General features: G+C 35.6%; 1 protein-coding gene and 1 long non-coding RNA gene across 12 annotated transcripts in view; one reads left to right on the forward strand and one right to left on the reverse strand.

Annotated features, from left to right (window-relative positions):
* The window catches only part of LOC145261066 (uncharacterized), a 32,532-nt gene extending 16,022 nt beyond the window's left edge, over positions 1-16,510 (forward strand). Inside the window, exon 3 of the long non-coding RNA XR_013864400.1 lies at positions 16,208-16,510. This is a non-coding gene — a long non-coding RNA (uncharacterized LOC145261066). The remainder of the gene's footprint in view (positions 1-16,207) is intronic.
* The window catches only part of LOC145261064 (hydroxysteroid 11-beta-dehydrogenase 1-like protein), a 321,599-nt gene that overhangs the window by 35,997 nt on the left and 263,001 nt on the right, over positions 1-22,601 (reverse strand). The gene's annotated exons all lie outside the window — the stretch shown is intronic.

Consider the following 22,601-nt stretch of genomic DNA (forward strand, 5'->3'; position numbering starts at 1 on the left):
GAAAGCAGGTAAACAGAAGACAATTCCACTAGATTGCAGTTCTAAGAAAGAAACTTTGTTCATGGAATCTACATTTAAGTTTAGGTACAGATAAAGAATGGGGGAAATTATTGATAGTGGTTTTGGATAGACGAGTGTTTCTCATGAAAGTTTGCTGAGGGAGGAACCATAGATTGGAGCTCAGACGAGCACTTGCCATGAAAATAATGATAAAGTAAAGACATGCTCGCAATGTCTTTTCTGTGTGAAAGAGGTCGCAGGGAAGAGAAAAGGGCATCCCCTACGAGGCTATGAAGTCTATTTTGAACTCTGTCAAGGCAGGAGAAGATAGTTCTAGCAGCTCCTGCCCAGATGTGACAACAGTACTCCATCCTTAGTGCCTTCAAGGTTTTGCTACAAATAGTAGGAAGCAGTGGGTAGCCGAAAACCGGATCAGAACAAGACATTACAGGACTGCAGTAAACAAACACGGGTGGAGACAACTAGACTGCCGAATCACCCCCAAAGTTCAAGGAAGTCCCCTCCCCCAGGACATAGACCAACTGATCCTACACTGTTCAGTCACCCGACTGGAAAGAGACTATGCGACAGCTATCTATCTGAAGACAATTTCTCAGACTGGCTAAAACATGAATTAATGTTTTTGTTTAGAGCACAATTAAAACATGATACTTGACTTTTGCATTTTAAACTTTAATTCAAGCCATTATATAAAAAAAAATAATGTTAGAAATTTAACAGTAGGTTCTCTACAGTGCAATGTCGGCTACAATTTGGCCTTTTGGCCAAGATCAAAGTGTAGTATCTGTTTTTCAGATACTGCACTTCCATTTCTTGTCCTCTTTCGGTGGAGGAGCAGTCCTTCACGATTGAGACAATTTTTATTTTTGTACCTTTTCTCCACGTTAAAAAAAACAACCCTGGTGTCTAACTCTGTCCCGTGGGGAGGCATTGTAAATAGGTACAATGTATTGTGGACCAAGTCACTGTGGGGAGGCATGTGAAGCTTCCTCCCAGTGTAACACGGTGAGTTTCTAACTAGAGCAATCAATCAATTTAATTGAAAAATAGGTGGTTTTACCGATTTTATGACAAGAAAAGTATTGAAAGTGTAGAACATTCGTTGATCTTCATTCAATCCCGGGCAACGCTGAATCACCCTGCTAGTAGTTTCTATAAAAAAAAAACGATTTTAATTTTTAACATTCCTTCTCTTACATCAATAATAAATCAAATTTTTGTGGATAATGAAAATCCTTGTTCCGGTAATTCCGTTCAATTTTTTTTTTTTTTTTCTTACATTGATCAGTACTTCCGGTTTGTTAGACTCGATTCTTGCAATATATTTACACATTTACAAAAGTGTTTTCATTCTGATTACATGTAGAAAAGTTTTGCGACCAAATCATTGTGACAAACAAGGGAGATAATCCTAAGCTTTAATTAAAGGTTCAACATCTTTAAACACGCATTCTGAGACTGTAATACTGGCAGAATTTTTTTTATTTTTTAATTTTTTTTTTTAATTAAAAATACTTCTAGCACATCTAAAGATCACCAAGGTAAACAAGATTGGCAATCATGAAAAAAAAAAAAAAAAAAGGTGCGGGTTTGTATTACTGTACACACAGATTCGAAAAAGTTGTCAAAAAAACAAATATATAACAAATAAATGTTATCAAAGGCAAGATAAGTTACTTTTCTACCAAACTGGATATATTTTTCGTGTTTTTATTCAATGTAACATGTTTATTCAGCTCGAAAAACATACAGTGTTTACCGATGTATTGGAAAATTCAAGATGGCGTCTGATTCTCTCTTTAACATGGTAAGTTTGGCAAAAGGTGTTATAAATAAAAAAACGGTTAAAATACTGTTAAAAACTCGCTCAATATATGTTACCGTGACATAGGTTGACATATATTCGGCGGGTTTTTAATAGTATTTTGTATAGTTTTTTTTATGTATAACACCTTTTCCCAAACTTACGGTGTTAAAGAGGGTGTGAGACGCCATCTTGAATTTTCCAATACATACATCGGTAAACACTATGTTTTTCGAGCTGAATAAATATGTTACATTGAATAAAAACACAAAAAATATATCCAGTTAGGTAGAAAAGTAACTTATCTTGCCTTTGATAACATTTATTTGTTATATATTTGTTTTTTTGACAACTTTTTCGAATCTTTGTGTACAGTAATACAAACCCAAAGGTGCTAATGCAGAGAGTTATCCGCGCTATTTTTTTAAATCGTATTTCCAAGTTTAATTACAGTTTTATGTTTTTTTTATTCACTTGTAAGGTTAAAGTACAGAATAGGTACAAAACACCCTCCCCATGTTAAGAGTGGCTTTTTAAATAATAACGTTATTTCAGCACGGATCACTCTCTGCATGAGTATATATATATAAAAAAAGAAAAGAAAAAGACATTCGTGCAAGGGACGTAACTCTGCTTTTATTAACTTATCTATTTTATTTTTTCACAATTACTCGAATTTAAGAAAAACTGAGGTACTGGCAATCATTAAGTCTAACCATTTGAAAAAAAAAAAATAGTAGCATCTTAATAAATTTATCGTGATCTACTTTTTTAATCTATAATTTCTTCATATCTTGGAAACTACTTGTTTCCTGGAATTTTGAACGTTATTTTCGTTTTCAACAGCCCCGAAAACCTTTAATAGTGGACATTTTAAAGGATTTTTTTTTTTTTTTGAAAGGTGGAAAGATGCTGTTGTACCTTTACCAATTTATCTATTATATTTACTGTTTTAAATTTTTTGTTACATTAAATAAAGTAGTTGAAAAAACATTTTCTTGTTTGGAACAAACAAACAACCACCTATTTCTTTCTCCAATAAGCGTCCCAAATTATCATTAAAAAAAAAACGCACAAAAAAAACTAATCACTTAGTAGAAGTAGAGTTACGCCCCTTAGATGAATCAGTCCTTCACGATTGCCACAAAATTTTAATTCGTAATGCTTCTTCATTAAAAAAAGAAAAAACAAAAAAACAAAAAAAAACACGTTTTTTTTTGTCTCCCATACAACAATTTTATTTTATCTCATGTTATCTGACGTCAATCAATATGATTTATTCCCATTCTCATTGTAATAGGCTATTAGGTGTGGGCAAAAATAGGGGGGGGCCTAGTTTTGAAAGCTGATTCATCATAATTTTTTTTTCGACTACTTTTTAATTGTATTTGAAAGATTAAGGACTAAACTTAATTTTCAAAAGGAAACAAATATTTGTACACGTGAAAAAAAGTTATGAATTACGTTTTCACGGCGAGCTAACCAATTCAGCTAAATTTTGAAGTTAAATAAATTCATTGCAAAAATCCTTTAAAAAGATAATTAGTTTTCTGGGTCTATTTAAAAGATAATTAGTAAAATAAATCCTAAGATATTGAATTAGATAAAAATTTAAAAAAAAAAAAAAAAAAAAAAAACACACCTTGTTTGTACAAAAATAACTTAACTAGCCCTCAAAAAGCAAGTAATTTACCGTTCGCCAAAAACGCAACAAATAATGGCAACTGCTTGTTTATATCAGTGATCTTTAAGACCAATGCATTTCAGGTGAAAACATTACATACATACGTGCCACGGCGAAATTAGTATGAATTCCAAAAATTATGGAAAATGATCCAGTAGATGGTGCGCTAGAAGTGTTTTAAAAAAATTTTTTTTTTAATCAGTCACAATTATGTTGTCATATAGCGTGTTTTAAGATGGCGGATCCTTAATTCAAATCAAGAGTTATCTCCCTTGTCTGTCATACCGAATTGGTGGTCGAACTGTTCCACATTAAAAAACACACGATAAAACTCGATAAATTCTAATTTTACTTGCAATTATTTTCTACTGGATCATTTTTCATAATTTTTGTGAATTTATACGAATTTCGCCATAACACGCGAGCACGTAATGATGTTTTCACCTGAAATGCGTCAGTTTAAAACATCACCGATCTAAACAAGCACCTATAGGAGTGATAAATGTGACAACAGTCGCAATTATTCGATTGAATCATCGATTATTAATCGATATCAAAAGTGCAATAGGAAAAGGTAAAACGATAAAAAAAAGATCTTATTTAAAAAAACAAAACCAATTTAAAGGTTCTTGTCAAGAATTCAACCTAAAAAAAATTTAAAAAAATCTTTATGACGTACGTACCCGTCACCGAACGAAACTAATATTTAAAAGAAAAGAAAAAAAAAAAGCAATCACGATTTTTTCCCGTAGTTTATATATATATATATATATATATATATATATATATATATAAATCATTTTTTGGTACTTGTGCAAAATTTTAACCAGACTAAAACCGTTTGCCCGACTTTGCTCGGAACATGACGTCATGCGTTCCGGTTTGACGTAAGATGCCGATGAATGAGCAGGCGAATGTTGGGGAAAACAAGAGAAAAAAAAAAAAAAAAAAGGATCAGCCGGGAGTTTCTCGACGTCGCTTTGTCCTTTTTTTTGGGGGGGGGGAGGGTCCAGTGATCCCAGCTGACTTACGTGGTTATGATTTTCTGATTTATATATTTTTGTATTTTTCCAGTGGGAATAAAAATTTGTAGATATAAGCGCATATTATGTATCGTTAGTCAACTCTGAAATATTTAATATAGAACTACTATGTTTTGGTATTTTTTCATCATAAGTTTTGATGGGATTATTTTATTTACAATTTATTACTCTTTCAGTCTTGTAACTATGAGCTTAGCTAATGGAAAATTTTAGTTTGTCCTTAGTTTTATAATTTATTTATATTAACACCAATAAGATACAAGTGATTCAAACTGTTCAACAAGGACTGTAGATATATCCTGAACCAGCAGGCTAAATATATTTTACAAAATAACACTATATGCATTTTTGTATTAGGGTTTATAAATACCCTATAAGACTAACCATATTTGGAACACCAAGATGACTAACACAGGATTAAAAGCCAGATTGTTTTTCAGTAAATCGATGGTACTCAGTCAACTCGAATTTGCAGATCGATTTCGCTTGCCCCCCTCCCCCCACTATGGGCGCAAATCTCTGCAACAATTCCTTCCACTCACGCATACAAACATTAGCGAACACAGACACACACGACTCATTGACTTATTATCGTCTGCAAATCTGTATAATTTATTCATTGAAAAATTCTAATCTTATTCACTGAACTCCAATTATAATACGAAAACAAATGAACACTGACTTTTATAAACAAATTCCAATGAATTATAATTTATTTAATTGAGTAGAGAAGTTTTGAATACGACTTTTTTTCTGAACCATAAAACTCACGGCTCTTAATCAATCCAGACTTATGAATTCCTTGTTTTTACAAGAATTTCTAAAAGTATTTATGAACATTCTATGTTTTCCTATCGCTGTAAACCTTCTATTTTAAACATATATAAATTATCTCTTGTGAATATATGCATTTTTAACTAATTTTGTTCTGCTTACTGTATGATAATGTCTCATTTTTCTCACATTTGATAAAAATTTACATAGAAAAGTACTAGTTGTTAAAACTGGAAAAATCATGGACTACATAGAAAAATGCGAGCATGAAAAGTAATATGGTTAAGATAAAACTTTAAAAAGTAAAAGCACTAGTTATTAAATCTGGAAAAGAAAAAGACAAGCTATTCTAATAAAAAAATATAAATTTATAACTTAAAATATTGCAAAATTAAGAATTTTTAAAATTCAATTTAACATTATATAATCAATTCTTAAGTGCCATCAGCTGAAACCGAAACCAAAACTTATGAAGAATTCTTGATAAAATTATTACAAGAAATGGAAGTCTATGACAATTAAACGACAGTCACTCGGATATAAGCGTCACACACTAAAATAAACAACACACGCTATCTTATTACTATATAGAATAAAGATAAAAAGGCAAAGAGGGCGTAGGAAGAAGTGTTGCCGCACTACGTTTTCTTTTTCATAGTTTTTTCAAGTTAAATTCAATGTTTACGATATATTTTGGTACTAGTGCACTTATTGATCCGTGCTGAAATAATAACATTATTTAAAAAGCCGTTCTTAACATGGGGAGGGGAGGGTGTTTTGTAACTATTCTATACTTTAACCTTACAATTGAATAAAAAAAAAAACTTTAATTAAACTTGGAAATACGATTTAAAAATAGCGCGGATTAGTAAGTGCACTAGCACCTATATATTTTATTCAATTGTTAGGTGAAAGTACAGAATAGCTACTGTCGAAAATTTAATTCCGACTATAGTAGGGGGTGGCTGATTCGAGAGGGGCACAGATTAAAGGTTGCGAAATAATCGTTATTTCGCGACCCCAACTTGAGTGTTAGTTAACCGCTAGTTGAAAAAAATACGACGCATTGACTCTAGTGAGATGTTAGACTAGCTCCGAAAGGAGCCAACGATCCCCGCATCCTGCAGAGGCCCCCGTCCGCGGCATACCTCATTACTACGCCCAGACTTGAAAGGTGCATGTACGTCGGCAAGCAACAGGTAACAGAGAAAGTGCTCACCGAGGTATTGCTAGCAACCTACCTCGTCATGTGACACTTCAAACGTAGTATAAGAAAACTACTGGCAGACAGGGAACACGGACGACGTCGGCACCCATCAGAATTCTCTCGAATGAAGCGGCGTGCACCAGATGACCGAACCAAATGACGACCACCTGGCCCAAGGCCTGTTCAATATATAACCAAGGGCCAGCCACCCACCACTTCTCCCCCCTAACAACGTAAAATGGCAGAGCCCAAAACGCCTCGGGGTAGAACCGACCTTCACCCCCTTCCGGGCATTGGAGCCTCCCTTATTTTTTTTTTCCACACTACAAAACACTCTCCTCCCCCTGTTAAGAATGGGTTTCTAAATAATATCTATTTCAGCGCGGTAACATATTATAGATACACAAGTATCGGAAGCGATTTTGCCGAAAGTAGGGAATGTTGTTTATTCGAAAACGGGTACCCATTAGGGGGTTGTATTACTGTACACAGATTCGAAAAAGTTGTCAAAAAACAAATATATAACAAATAAATGTTATCAAAGGCAAGATAAGTTACTTTTCTACCTTACTGGATATATTTTTTGTGTTTTTATTCAATGTAGCATATTTATTCAGCTCGAAAAACATAGTGTTTACCGATGTATTCGAAAATTCAAGATGGCGTCTTATTCTCTCTTTAACACGGTAAGTGTGGAAAAGATGTTATAAATAAAAAACCGGATAAAATACTGTTAAAAACTCGCTCAATATATGTTACCGTGACATGGGTTGACATATATTCGGCGGGTTTTTAATAGTATTTTGTATAGTTTTTTATTTATAACACCTTTTTTCATACTTACGATGTTAAAGAGGGTATGAGACGCCATCTTGAATTTTCCAATACATCGGTAAACACTGTATGTTTTTCGAGCTGAATAAATATGTTACATTGAATAAAAACAAAAAATATATCCAGTTAGGTAGAAAAGTAACTTATCTTGCCTTTGATAACATTTATTTGCTATATATTTGTTTTTTGACAACTTTTTCGAATCTATGTGTACAGTAATACAAACCCAAAATATATACTAACAATAAATTCGTTTATCAAAGAATATATTTAAAAAAATATTTATTTAAAAAAAAAAAAAAGAGGCGGGTGGTCAATATGCACCGATTATCCAACCTGCAAAGGGTGTTTAATCCCAAAAGCTGTTTTTAACATGGGAAGGTTAAAAATAAGAAAATACCTTTCGGAATAAACACCCCCTCCAACCTTCCCATGTTAAGAACGGCTTTCGAAATAAACACCCTTTGCAGGTTGAGCAACCAGTGCACATTGGCACACAAAAAATACTTATGCACTGTTACCGTGCTGAAATAATAACGTTATTTTGAAAGTTATTCTTAACATGGGGAGGGAAGGATGTTTTGTAACTATTCTGTGCTTCCACTCAACTTAATAATAATAAAGATATCGCGAAACTTGAATTCAACCTGAAAAAAAAAACTTTAAAAATAGCACCGTAACAAAAGTGCATAAGCACAAATAAAAATAAAAAAGTACAAAAAAAAAAAAAACGATACTTCTGCATATATCAACCCCCGATTTTCCATGAAGTTACTCGAGTGTGCCCGGCAATTGACGGGGAGAACCGGAAACGGTAGACAAGTAGTTTTCTGGATATTAAGACATTTTTTCCCCAATGCATTAATGAATTTCAATAGTCGTCGCCATTCTTAACATCGGGAGGGGGAGGGGTTGTAATAACTTTTTTTTTCTTTTTTGTAATAAGGCGTTTCCGACTCTCCTGTTTATCAGCACACCCGGCAGGTTACGGGAGAATACCTTTGTGGAAATCACGGGTCGATAAATGCAGAAGCCCCCCCCCCAAAAAAAAAAAATCGTGACAAATATAAGTACTTAAGCAGAAAACGGATCGTCCTACTTTTGGATCAAAATGCGATAGAGTACCAACTAAAACTTAAAAATCAATTTTTTAAAGGGTCGGTTTTAAACGCACGCAAAGACAAACATGGCCACCAATAAAAAAAACTATTAGGCCTTAATATTATGAAAACTACATGGCGACGATCTCAAATGTGATATTCGTTCAAAACAGAACGGAATACACTTAAAAATAAACCTTTAAAAAGGTAGGTTTTTAGTTCGTATGGTAAGATTTTCAAGTTAAATTCAATTTTTACGTTATCTTTTGTTTATTAAACTAAATGCATAAGTACCAAATTCTTCTTCCCACGTTACGAATGAGTTAGTAAATAATAACGTGATTATTTCAGCACGGTCCATATTCTGTACCAATACAGAAAAACTGAAAATAAGAAAACTACTGAACAACGTCAGGTAGATAAAGTTAATAGACATTTTTTTTGGAACAAGTTGGCGGATCAGATTTTAAAAAATTGTCGGACGAAATGGCACTTGTGTTTTAACATTCCTGGGTGAGTTTTTTTTTTTTTTTTTTTTTTTTTTTCATTTTAGCAGAGTTACGTCCGCGACAAGGGGAGAGTTACCCCCCCCCACACACACACACACCGATTACCTTGTTAAGAATGGCTTTCTAAATTTGCCGGGATGTTAAAATGCGCAAGTGACTAGGAAAGTTTCAGATGTAATCGGTTGAATTAAAAAATAAAGTTGAATTACGTAGGAATATCGTAGTGAACATTTAATACAACAATAATTGCCAAGTGTGTTCTGTATAACATTTTGAAATTTTCTTTGCAAGAAAAAAACCTTAAACACCTATAAATTAATAACGTTTTCTGAACAATTAAGACAGTTTGTAAAAACAAAGAGAGATGCTTTGAGAGGCATTAAAATTAAACAAACCTGGCTGGCATTTTGTATTATTAATGCGGATTTTCAAATTTTATCATTTTTAGTCCAGTGGAAATCCGTGCGAAATCTTTTAAAATATTACTATTATCATTTAGAGTTATCTACCCCTGTTTTCCAAATAATTTAAAAAGTAGGTTATCTCCCTTGACAATCAACTATTTAGAGTTATTTCCCTTGAGTTTTAAATAATTTAGAGTTTTTTCCCTTGGCATGGTATAAATTATCACTTGCGACGTTTTTTTTTTTTTTAATTTTTATGTGTTCGGTGTGTGTGTGTGAAAATCGTTGCAGGCAAGACATACAACCACTTGATGTAAGGAGCTATAAAAAAAAATAGTACTTCTACAGTTTATCGCCGAAAATGGAGACGCCATTTTTTCGGGCACCTATCGTTCAGTATTTTAAACTACGACTGAAGTAGGAAATAAATAACAAACAAATTACAAAATTGTTTTATCAAAATTATATTTTCTTATTCAGACTTTTCAATAAATGTCTTTAGAATTATATTTTGATACATTTTTATACAATAAATGTTTTCGTTTTCAAATGACGTTCGCCCAGTTTTGAAAACGAAAACATTTATTGTATAAAAATGTATAAAAAAACATGTATATATATATATATATATATATATATATATATATATATATATATATATATATATATATATAAAGCTTAATGTGTGTGTGTGTGTGTGTGTGTGTGTGTCTGGTCATGAATAGGCTCCTATATGGTTGACTATTTTTAAAAAATTGATTATATATAATGATAGAAGATGTATCGAGACACAGGAATGGGTATGTTTGATCTGCCAGAACGGTGGTTCATTAAAATTGTGGGGTCTGCATTCGCGCCTGGTCCACAAAGTATGGAAATATAAATGTAAAAATTAAACAAAAAAACGTTTACAAGTGTTTTTGATATAGATGTACATAAGAATACTTTGATAAGTATGTTTTAACTTAAATAGGGCTGTTAAAATAAAATTGTGGGGTCTGCGTTCGTGCCTGGCCTCCATAGAATGGAAATAGGCACAAACTTTAATAAAGACTTTTCATATCTATCTGCGTAAGTATACTTTGATAATTATGTTTCAGTTTGAAGAAATATGGTATAATAAAATTATGGGGTGTTCGTTCGCACCTCACCTCCATAGAATGGAAATATGTCACAAAGTTTAACAAGGTTTTTTAATATAGATCCACAGAATATTGTGATAAGTGCTTCAGTATGAACAGGTATGGTATAATAAATTATGGGGTTTATCTATTTTATTTTTACTTTCATCATATTTTGCTTTGGTTTTGATACCCCCAAATTCGAAACTATCTCTTTATAACCCTTCCTTTTCATAACCTATCATACTTTCATAAATCAGAGTCCATTTTCTGTAGGCTGTTTTTGAACTCAGTCAACGACGGGTACTTTTGCTAGTATATATATATATATATATATATATATATATATATATATATATATATATATATATATACAAGTTTCATGAAAAACTTTCCCGTTTGCATTGATTAAATCGAAATATTTTTAATTAAACAATTATGGATATATGTTCGTTTTCACTTTCTTTATTTACTTTTTTTTCATAGTTCTTTCCGGAAATAATTAATATCTAGTTTAATTTTTTTGGTTATTATTTCGTTCTTTGGCCATAGTTTTAAATACTGATTTCTTCCTCTTATTCTAAAGACAGGTGCCCGAAAAAATGGCGTCTCCATTTTTCGCGATAAACTGTAGAAGTACCCCAAAATACTTCAAGATCCAAAACTTGCTAACGACAAGTGTTAAATGGAATATATTATGACCCAGAAGATAATTTTTTCCTCTTGTATTTTTTTTTGTTTTTTTTTTACATCGAGGTCACCACTTATCAAGGGCCGGAAGCCACTCGGGGATAAGGGTTATTGCGTGTACAATAATCAATGGAATAGTATCGTAGTAATCGTTAGTAATGGAGATTTGATAAAGTGTCTTACTTAAAGAGGCGGTTTGTCAGGAGTTTGTTTATGTTGGACTTGAAGACATCCATGTTGTAGTCAGGAGGGAAACAGGCAAACGGAACAGAGTTCCACAGTTTTGCACTTCTGAGAAAGAAGCTTTGTTCATGGAATCTACGTTTGGATTTAGGCACAGATAAAGAGTGGGGAAAATTAATAACTGGTTTCAGCCAGACGGGTATTTTTCATGAAAGATTAGAAAGGGGGGACCAGAGATTGGAGCTCAGACAAGCACTTGCCATAAAAATAACGATAAAACAAAGACAGACTCGCAACGTCTCTTCTGTGAGAGAGAGGCTGCAGGGAAGAGAAAAGGGCATCACCCACTAAACCACGAAGTCTATTTTGTACTCTGTCAAGGCAGGATAGGCTGTTTTTAGCAGCTCCTGCCAAGATGTGACAACAGTACTCCATCCTTGGACGTACTTGGCTTTTATACAGATAGAGAATTGCATCACAGTGAGATATCTTCTGGAGCGGTAGAAGGTTCCTACCATCCTCCCAGTGACCTTAGCAACAAACCTGATGTATGTGTTCCATTTCAGATCAGGAGTAAAGGTCAAACCCAGAAGCTTGTCAAAACATGGAGCCTTCCCAAGACGAGGGCCATACATTTCAATTGATCCCAGATGGGAGTCAGACTGTTGATGATGAAAAGATAGGAGCTTGGTTTTAGATGCATTAAAAGTAACCAGCCACCTCTTCCCCCACAGTACCACATGCTTAAGATCAGAGGAAAGAGAATCAGAGAGAACATTGTCATTTACAGCCTTTGAAGCGTTGCCATGGATGGTCGTGTCATCAGCATAGATGTCAACGAATGATTTAAGTATGTGTTTTGGGAGATCATTGATGTAGATCAGGAAGAGAGTTGGGCCCAGAATGAACCCCTGAGGCACTCCAGCATTAATAATGTGGGCCTCTGATTTCTGCCCATCAACCACTACTCTTATGAGCCTATCAGAGAGAAATGATTTAATAATTGAGAAAACATTTTCAGTTATACCGTAGCTGGAAATCTTATGAAATAGCCCCTTATGCCATACTTTATCAATTTCCCTAGAAAGGAAGCCAGGAAGCCTTTGTCGAGAGATTCACTAATCCTATGAGATATAGCCGTTAGCACATCTGCTATAGATCTAGCAGAACGGAAACCATATTGCATGTCACTAAGAAGGTTATTTCTGCTGAGGTGGTTGACTACTTCTCTATTTAATATGGATTCCAGCAGCTTACTTATGACACACAGGAGATTTATTGGTCTGTATTGAGAGAGAGATGACGTATCACCTGAATTCTTAAATACAGGGCATACTGATGAGGTTTTCCAGGGTGTTGGAAAGCACTTCTCCTTAAGGCAAAGCTTAAACAGTTTTGTAAGTATGGGGGCCAGTTCTGGTTGGAGCTTTTTCAGCACTATAATTGGAATGCCATCAGGGCCAGTTGCTTTACTGGAATCAAGGTTCTTGATTAGCTTGGCGACTTCACACACAGATATTTGTATGTTGCATAGCGTGTTGTCTGTTATAGGAGGAAATACGGGGAGCTGAGTGCCTTCGTCGCATAGATTAGAATTACCTGCAAAGTTCTTGGAAAATAGTTTGGTTTTGTCTAATGCTGATGTGATGACCTCAGTTCCATTGATGATGGTTGGGATAGAACACACGCTTTTGTTCAGGATCCTGTTTACTATTTGCCAAAACTGATGGGAACCAAACCGCTGATCAGCTACTTTGGATTTAACAGACTGAACATATAGCTCTCTTACATTTTTTATTACTCTTTTACAGTGGTTGCCGGCAGCCCTGAAAGCAGCTTTAGTCTCAGTACATCTATTACGTTGGTAGCTATGGAAAAGTGATTTCTCTGCGCGATGGCAGCAGCACATTCTGGGGAGAACCATGGTTGGCTGTTAGGTTTTTGTTGGAATTTTTTGGATGGTATGAATCTGTCTATGCCTACAATTATCCATTCGGTCAGATCTGATACTATAGAGGACACTTCCTTTTTAAACATGGAATGCAAAGGTAGGTCAGATATGAATGTACGGAAGCTATCCCAGTTGGCCATAGAGTATCGATATACAGTACAGTGGAGAGGTACGTCTGATGACTTATTACATTTCATTTTTATCTTAACTGATACAACGGAGTGGTCGGAGGATCCCAGAGGAGATACAACGGAACGTGAACATAGCTCAGGGAAGTTGTGAGAAAAAGATCTAGAACGCTTGCATACTGACCAGTAGGCACACAGGTGAGTTCGTGAACAATCTGAGTGAGGTCATAAGCAATGGCAAAATCATGACAGAACCTCTCCTCATCATCTGTCTTATTTGAGTGTGTCCACCATTCCACATTATGGGCATTGAAGTCACCGCAAATATGAATGTTAGCCGAAGGATTAGCAGACAGGATGTGGTCAATTTTCTCAGATATACTCTTAAAGATAGTAACACTGCTATTGTGGGGGCGATTGAGGGCAAATATAAATGCAGTGGTGTAGGCAAGTGCATCCCGGAAGCACATATAAGGTAAATTAGGATCTTCTCTGGAGATATCCCTACCACATGGAAAGCCATCTTTAATGTAGGCACACATTCCATGCCCATGGCGATCTTGGGGGTCAGATTTAGATGTTAGGTTGGACTATCCTTTAATTATTAGCATATCTAGGGAAGTGGTTGGCTCTATGCCAGTTCCGCTTAGAAAGAATATGTTCGGTTTCATCTCCTGTAATTGGGTTTCAACCTCTGGAAGGTTGAAACGTAGACTCCTGATGTTGGAGAAGGAGACATGGTAGTCGGGGTCTACGTTGAAGGATGGGGTTCTAGGTTTATTTGTGTTTTTTTCTGGAGATATGTCATGTTGAGATTTTGGGATTTGTGGAACAGGTCGACAGGCTTGGTTAGAGCAGGACAGAGAGGGAAAGAAAGAGAGAAAAAGACAGAAATTTTTTTTTTTTGTAGCGCATGATAAGGTAAAGCCGTAACAATTACCCACTAGTATGGCATCGAGAGGCCCCACCAGAAACTACTGCATGGTCCAGAATCCATTCACCAAATGGCAATACAGCAGCCCCGATACTTTGCAACTGCTGATAGAACAGCCTCCTTAGTGGTTAATCCAAGGTTCGGGTCCCTAACTATCAGGCGGATAACGTCAGCCCAGATGAAACATTTACCTCCAGCGCCTTTACTAGTGACATGGCCACAAGGATAGACATAGAAACAGAAAATTTCCGACATCTCAGGCTACTATTCACGAAGTACTATAGACCTGGAAAAAAACTTTTTCTTCACCCTTTGTCAGAAAAATCACTCATTGGAAATGAGGACTGAGGGACAAAAACGGAGAAGCGAGAGTTACTGGAGCTGCCGATAACACATCCACAGTGCATTGTCTACTCTCCATTTAAAAAAAAAGAAAAAAGGGGGGAGGTAAGAGGGACTTATTAATATCTACTTAGTATAAGTCTGTTACTCTTCATCACAAACATCGCTCAGATATTTATTTATTTATTTATTTGCTTTTGTTATAGACTTATATATAATTTTCGGAGCTTTCTTCAATCAAAGTACCTCGACAGTTGCTTCCACCCCTATTTTGAATTTGTGGGGCATAATTGGTGGACTGTCCCTCATCAATATAAATGATCGCACGTTAAAAACATAAAGCAAAGTCTCTCAATAGTTGCTGCAGGCCTGTCAGACTTAGAAACGATTTATTGAAATAAAAGAAAATAATAATTTAAAAAATATAATAATTTTAAACTTTTATATATTTAGGCTCCCCTAAAGAAGGGGCACTCCTGCAATTTTAAAAATTGCCTGAGTAACCCTGTCGGCATTCCCCGGTTGGAGTGCCTCAGGCAGCAAGCAATAAACTTGCCCCACCGGAAAGCCCGGTGGCAAGGCCTGGGAGGGTGGACCTCCTAGGTATTACCCAGGCGGTGTACCTCAGTCTGACAGGTGTTGGGCCGGTTCCCGGCCCCTCACCTGTCGGGCTGAGTGTCAAGTGACGAATCCTTGACGTGTACTACCCTATCTCCCTGCAGCCGAAGCCGCTAGGAGACACATCCCATCACACTGGACGCGTAATGGGGTATGATCCCACACAGTCGGACGATTCTATTTATAAACGATGCTGCTAGGAACTGACGAATCGAATTAGTTCACGTTCTGCTACCAACCAATCAGAAACCAGAATTGCTCCATAAATATTAAACCTTTTCTGTAGCAATTTCACATGTTTTTTCCGTCTCGACACGGTAAGAATATTTTGTTCTGTGGAACTGTCTACTGCAAACAAGTCACCTCTCAGGACTTGCTTAGAACAACGAACCATCTGAAACTGTTCTGAAACTAAACATGGCTTACACTTATAGATCAGTTTTTTAAAATAGTCAACCATATAGGAGCCTATTCGTGACCAGACACGCACACATACACACACAGACATTCAGCTTTATGATATATATATATATATATATATATATATATATATATATATATATATATATGTTTAGGTTCCATCGACTAGAATCGAAACCAAAACATACAACTCATTACCCTCATTCATCAGACTGAACCATGCGATACGTGCATATATATATATATATATATATATATATATATATATATATATCTTGAAGAATGTGATATACAAGGCGAGACATAAATAACAGGTGTTCTTGTAAATTGCTATTATTCTGCCTATATCATTAAAAATACATCCAATGTGCACTGTTTTTTTGCTAAGACATGTCATATTTTAATAATAAATTATTTTGTTTCTTTTGTTTTATTTTTAGATAAAATTTCAACATGTTGACAATTAAACATAAAATTTTTTGCACGCGGTACCAGCATCAGCCACTAAGCAACTGAAGAGGTGACACCCGGAAATCCCTTTCAAGCAAACCTTATCAGTTTGCACTTAGTGAATCCCAGATAGTTCACCAGGGAAGAATTAAAAATGGCAACACTGCGAGATAATAAGCGAGTAAACATTTCGCCATTTTAGTTACAAGAGTATGAAGCAATACACACTTCACGGCAATCATGGAAGGGATATAGGTAGAGATTTTAGAGAGTATTGGCTGTATGATAATAAATACGTAATTTACATAAAATAACGTATTTATTATCATTTTAAGATCGGATTTTTTTTTTGATTTTCGATACTTATCTAAGAACACTGCCAGACATATAAATAAACCCTTGTGTGAAATTTGCAAAAATTATACGCCCAGCCGTTTCGGAACCTATGAGGAAGGAACTCACACACACACACACACACACACACATAAAATGACTTTTATATCATAGTAGGGATATAGGTAGAGATTTTAGAGAGTATTGGCTGTATGATAACAAATACGTAATTTACATGAAATAACGTATCATATTTAAGCATATTTTATGCTTTGCTGCTAGTACGAGGTGACACACACACAAAAAAAATAAACGCGACTATTATAAATACGTATTGCCAGATGTGAGTAAGTGGCAACATTGCGAGACAGTGACCTTGAGCAAGTACACATTTCGCCATTTTAGAGAATATGAATCACTGGCTCCGGGACAAGATCAAAGTGTAGTATCTGTTCCGGCAGATACTGCAAGCTAGGACTAGCTATGACTAGCAAAGACCAGATGTGGGGGCAACCCCACATGCCTGACCATTAACCAGCTCCTATTTCCCACCTCTCGGGAGCTGGTCCCCTTTTTCCCTTCCCCCTCCCTTCACTCCTCACATTAAAAATCGGCCTTGTGCCTAATTTGCTCGGTGGGGGAGCAAATAAATACCATCTGTTCCGGCAGATACTGCAAGCTATGACTAGCTATGACTAGCAAAGACCAGATGTGGGGGCAACCCCACATGCCTGACCTTTAACCAGCTCCCATTTCCCACCTCTCAGGAGCTGGTCCCCTTTTTCCCTTCCCCCTCCCTTCACTCCTCACATTAAAAATTGGCCTTGTGCCTAATTTGCTCGGTGGGGGAGCAAATAAATACCATCTGTTCTTCAGATGCACACCGATTTGCGAACTTGGCCTTTTGGTCAAGATCAAAGTGTAGCATCTGTTCCGGCAGATACTGCAAGCTATGATTAGCAAAGACCAGATGTGGGGGCAACCCCACATGCCTGACCTTTAACCAGCTCCCATTTCCCACCTCTCGGGAGCTGGTCCCCTTTTTCCCTTCCCCCTCCCTTCACTCCTCACATTAAAAATTGGCCTTGTGCCTAATTTGCTCGGTGGGGGAGCAAATAAATACCATCTGTTCCGGCAGATGCTGCACTTAAGATAATTTGTACCAGTCAATGGAGGGGAAACCCTCTATACTGGGACAATTATTATTTTTGGTAACCAGAGTGCCCCCTTTTTGCCTACTTTTAGGGGAGCTGGTTTTTACCTCACATTAAAAACGGCCTTGTGCCTAATTTGCTCAGTGGGGGAGCAAATAAATACCATCTGTTCTTCAGATGCTGCACTTCTATTTCTTGTTCTCTTTCGGTGGAGGAGAAATCCTTCACGACTGAGACAATTTTTATTTTTGTACCTTTTCTCCACGTTAAAAAACGACCCTGGTGTCTAACTCTGTCCCGTGGGGAGGCATAGTAAATAGGTACAACAGTACGAAGCAACACCACACACTTCACGGCAATCATTGAAGGTTTGATGAGAATTGTTCGGTAATCGTTTGATCTTAAAATTAAGCAATGTTTCCTGGTCACCTAAGTCGCCAAATTTATCCGTTTGCATTTTTTGCTTTTCTTGTGAGGCTATCTCAAGGACAAAGCTGACACAACTCAACTAAAAACTCTTATCCGTTTGTATTTTTTTTTTTTTTATGGGGAGTAAAGTTTACACAACTTATTACAATTTTTTCCCCCAATTTTCACCCCAAACAAGGCATGTTGCCATTTTGATGTACGAGGCTATTATCAGGGACCTAAGTTGCAGGGGTTGTATGTAGGGAGTTTAGCAGCAAGATGTCTGTTCGCATTACACTTGAACTTCTGCATGTCAGTACAGTTGGGGAAGCAGTCTAGCAGTTCTGGGGAAGAAGCTATTAGAGTAGAAGGCCTTCCTACATCTAGGGATCTCTACTGTGAAGGGGTGGGACTTTGCTGTTTGTTGGGTTTATCAGGGTATTTTCGTCGAGGGGAGCACAAGGGCTTGTAGCTCGTCAGAGCATCCACCATTAAAATACTTGTAAAACAGGCAGAGGGATGCAATATTTCGTCGATGGGACAGGGGCTGAAGCTTAGATGACAATTCGGGATCTATTAGATTGGTTACTGTATTTTGGGCCCTGTCCAGAAGCGAGAGACTAGTAACAGATGCACCAGCCCAAATGTGACAGCAGTACTCCATACATGGGCGAATGGTGGCTTTGTAGAGGTACAGGATACTTTCAGGCGTAAGTAACTTTCTAGCATGGTAGAGAGAGCCCACCTTTTTTGCAGCAGCCTTGGCAATGATCTCAATGTATTTATTCCAACCGATGTGTCTTGTGAAAACTCTGGACAAGTTAAAACAGAGAACCCGTGATTTTTCAGCAGTCGATGTGCAATTTCAACAGATTTCTAAGAACCATTCAAAAAAGAGGACGCAATCTACAGGAACTACTTTGTATTTAAATGAAAATTTCGTCATTGTTTCTTGAATAGCATGTTTTAAGGTTTTAATAAATAAAGCATTTTTCTTTCATCACTCTTGGTTATATTGGATTTTTAAAAAGTTTCCGCGGTTTTTGTAGGGGAAGGGGGGTGTCACCCTATATATATTAACAGGCCACTTGGCATTGCCCCGTTGTAAAAATCTGTAGATGGAGAGAAAATTCCTTCTCATGTTGGATATGAAAATTCATGTGCGGGAATGCTGAAAAGATTCAATATTTTTATGGAGCAATTCTGGTTTCTGATTGGTTGCCAGCAGAACATGGCTCCATTTGATTGGTCAGTTCCTACAGCTAGTGTCCACAAGTAAAACTTCCTACTTTCTTTAATCATACCCATATCATAAATTTTTTTCAATAATTATTTTATTTTGGCCTGAAGACGTAATCTCCCCAATAACGGGTGATTACAAAAACATGTATGCACATATGTAGCCATCAATGTTTGTATAAATAAATTAAATATACCTGCTCTGTTAACTCATTGAGCACTTTTTTGGTAGACACATTTTGTTTCAGTGGATGTACTTTTAGGAAACTAAGCTATTCTTCCATAATATATATATATATATATATATATATATATATATATATATATATATATATATATATTTTATATATATATTTTACCCTTCACCGGACTATCCATTCATGTGAAATCTTTTTATCATTTTTCTTTTACCTCCTATTCCCCTTACCTCACCCTTTTTTTTTTTAACCAAGTAAGATCTGTGACTTACTTGTAGTTTCATTAAATACTTTTACATGCAAAATCCGATCCTGCATTTTGCTAATTCCTGCCCTCTGATGAGAAGGAGAGTATTTCTTTGAAACTCCACAGATTAAGGACTATCCACTTATCTTGTGCTTCCTTTTTTAAAATTAAATATGTTTTTAACTCTTTTTCAAGATGTCTTTTAACATGTTTTATTAATCATTTGTTCATATATATATATATATATATATATATATATATATATATATATTTGTAGTCATCGACATACAGTACTGTTTCGTTGTATCATAACTCACCAGTGCCGCTAGACTAGCACCTCTCTTAAGCCAAGGATTGAATCATCGCTTTGACAGTCGGTAGTTCTACCCATCCACCCACGGGAGTGGTGCCTGCAAATAACCTTGACAAATGTCTATTTTAAACAAACATTCGTCCACCACTTTTATAGTGCTCAAACTGATTATGTGTGTGTGTGTATGTACATATAGTTACATATGTGTATCTATATATATATATATATATATATATATATATGTATGTATATATATATATATATATGTATGTATCTATATATATATATATATATATATATATATATATATATATATATATATATATATATATATATATGCTGTAATTTAAATTAATAAATTAAAAAAGGACTGTAACTTCCATACCATTTTGTAAATCTATCTTTTAAATCATTGTACATTTATTCTTCGGAAGATAAGGATGAGTCTCCTTGTTGCTTCGGTTGCTTGGAGATTTGGGTAGAAGTACCAGCCAAGAATCCATTCTTAACAATCAGCTCGACAGAGTATTACTTAAGAGGTCCACCCTCCTAGGCCTTTCCACCTGGCTTTTGAGTGGAGTAAGTTTATTGCTTGTTTCCTGAGGCAATTTTTGGTAGGTAAGAGTGCCCCTCCTTTAGTGAAGCTTGCTTGACATCCCCACTTTCCCGACCTTGTGTCACATCTTTCTGAGGTAGGCAGCAAGTAAATTTCTATTCCATTATATATAAAAAAAAAAAATATTGCACTAAAAGTTATGACAATTGAATGACCATCATCATTATCAACCCTCTCATCATATTCTTTATCATTTAACCGATAATATATCTGTCTTATTAACCTTTATTCTTGTGTGGCTTTGGCCTTGATAAGTTGTTGCAAAGAATCACTGCGAAATGCACTAGAACCCTAAAGGTTCATGACTATTGGACGACCCTCTCCAAAGATGGGACTAATTAAAAAAAAATATCTAAGTGGATTTCTTTCAGAAAGACACAGGAAAAATTGACTCTCGGTAAAACTTGACCTCTTTAAAAAACAAATTGGTGCTTCTTGGCGTGAGTGTGGGTTGACGAGACTGATAAGATCTTATCAAAGATTCAAATTGATCTCTTGAACCGGGTTTATTTTTTGCTCAGCACCCATTAGCGCAAGTCAAGGGTCAAGTCTCTTAGTGCAAAAGACATTTCAAATCGGGGAAAGGTTTCTTTCTTTTTTTTTTTCTTTTTTCTTTTTTTTTTTTTAAGTTGAAAAATAGAAACAGACGTGTTTCTTCCCTGGAGTATATGTGTCGTGACCTAGAAAAATGGCTTGACGAGGAAGTGCCGCCATCTTGTGATTCTTAGTTGGACTGTCAATTCTGGTTAGGTAATTCTGTGTCAGATTCCTTTATCTGCCTTCTGCAGTTGCAAAGTTTATTTTTTGCGAAAGAATCAACGTTTGTCAAGACCCAAAAGCAACTCGAAGATAAGGGTTGACGAGTCTATCAGGTAAATGCTGAGATAACATACTAAGTATTGGAGACTGTTAAATGTCTGTCCGGGGATTTGAAGAAACAACAAATTAAAATGAAAGACTAATATAACACAGAGTTAAAATAAAGAAACATTTATTGTGGCGGATGAACGACTCGTGAAAGTACATGTTTTATGTAATAATTAGGGCCGTGACAACAGCATATTCTTTTCATTTTTTTCGTCAATTTATTCAAAAATGTTTGCCATTTTAAATCAATATGATATCTTTCATGTGATGGCCATTTTCAGTGATGCAGGTTTGAATGCGTTTATGAAAGTTTGCATCCTCTCTTAGAATGGATTATATAATATTATAAATTGAATTTTAAAAAAATTCTTAATGCTGCAATATTTTAAGTTATAAATTTATTATATTTTTTACTAGAATATCTTGTCCTTTTCTTTTCCAGTTTTAACAACTAGTCCTTTACTTTTCCATGTTTAAGCTTAACCATATTACTTTTCATGCTCGCATTTTCTACTGTAATCAATGATTTTTCTATTTTTTTTTTCGTTTCAAGGGGGTCACTACTTATCAAGGCCGAAAGCGCACTCAAGGATAAGGGTTTATGAATGTAAGCTGGTAGTTTAGTAATGTTAATGGTGTAAATTGGGTAGAATTTGATTATTTATTAGGGACAGCTCAACAAGAACTTGTTTACATTGGACTTGAAGGCTGCCATATTAAAATCGGCCAGGAAACAGGCAAATGGAGCAGTATTTCATAGGTGGCAGTTCTAGGAAAGAAGCTTTTTTCATGGAATCTGCATTTAGAAATAGACGTAAAGAGAGAGAGAGAGGAAAATTGTTGATAGTGGTTGTAGCTAGTTGAGTGTTTTTTGTGAAAGTTTGGCAAGAGGAGACCATAGATTGAAGCTCAAACGAGCATTTGCAATGAAAATAATGACAGAGCAAAGACAGGCTCGCAACGTCTTTTCTGTGGGAAAGAGGTTGTAAATAAGAGAAAAGGGCACCACC

This window comes from Euprymna scolopes, chromosome 37 (genome assembly GCF_053919585.1).
Source record: "Euprymna scolopes isolate OS-2025 chromosome 37, ASM5391958v1, whole genome shotgun sequence".
Lineage (NCBI taxonomy): Eukaryota > Metazoa > Mollusca > Cephalopoda > Sepiida > Sepiolidae > Euprymna > Euprymna scolopes.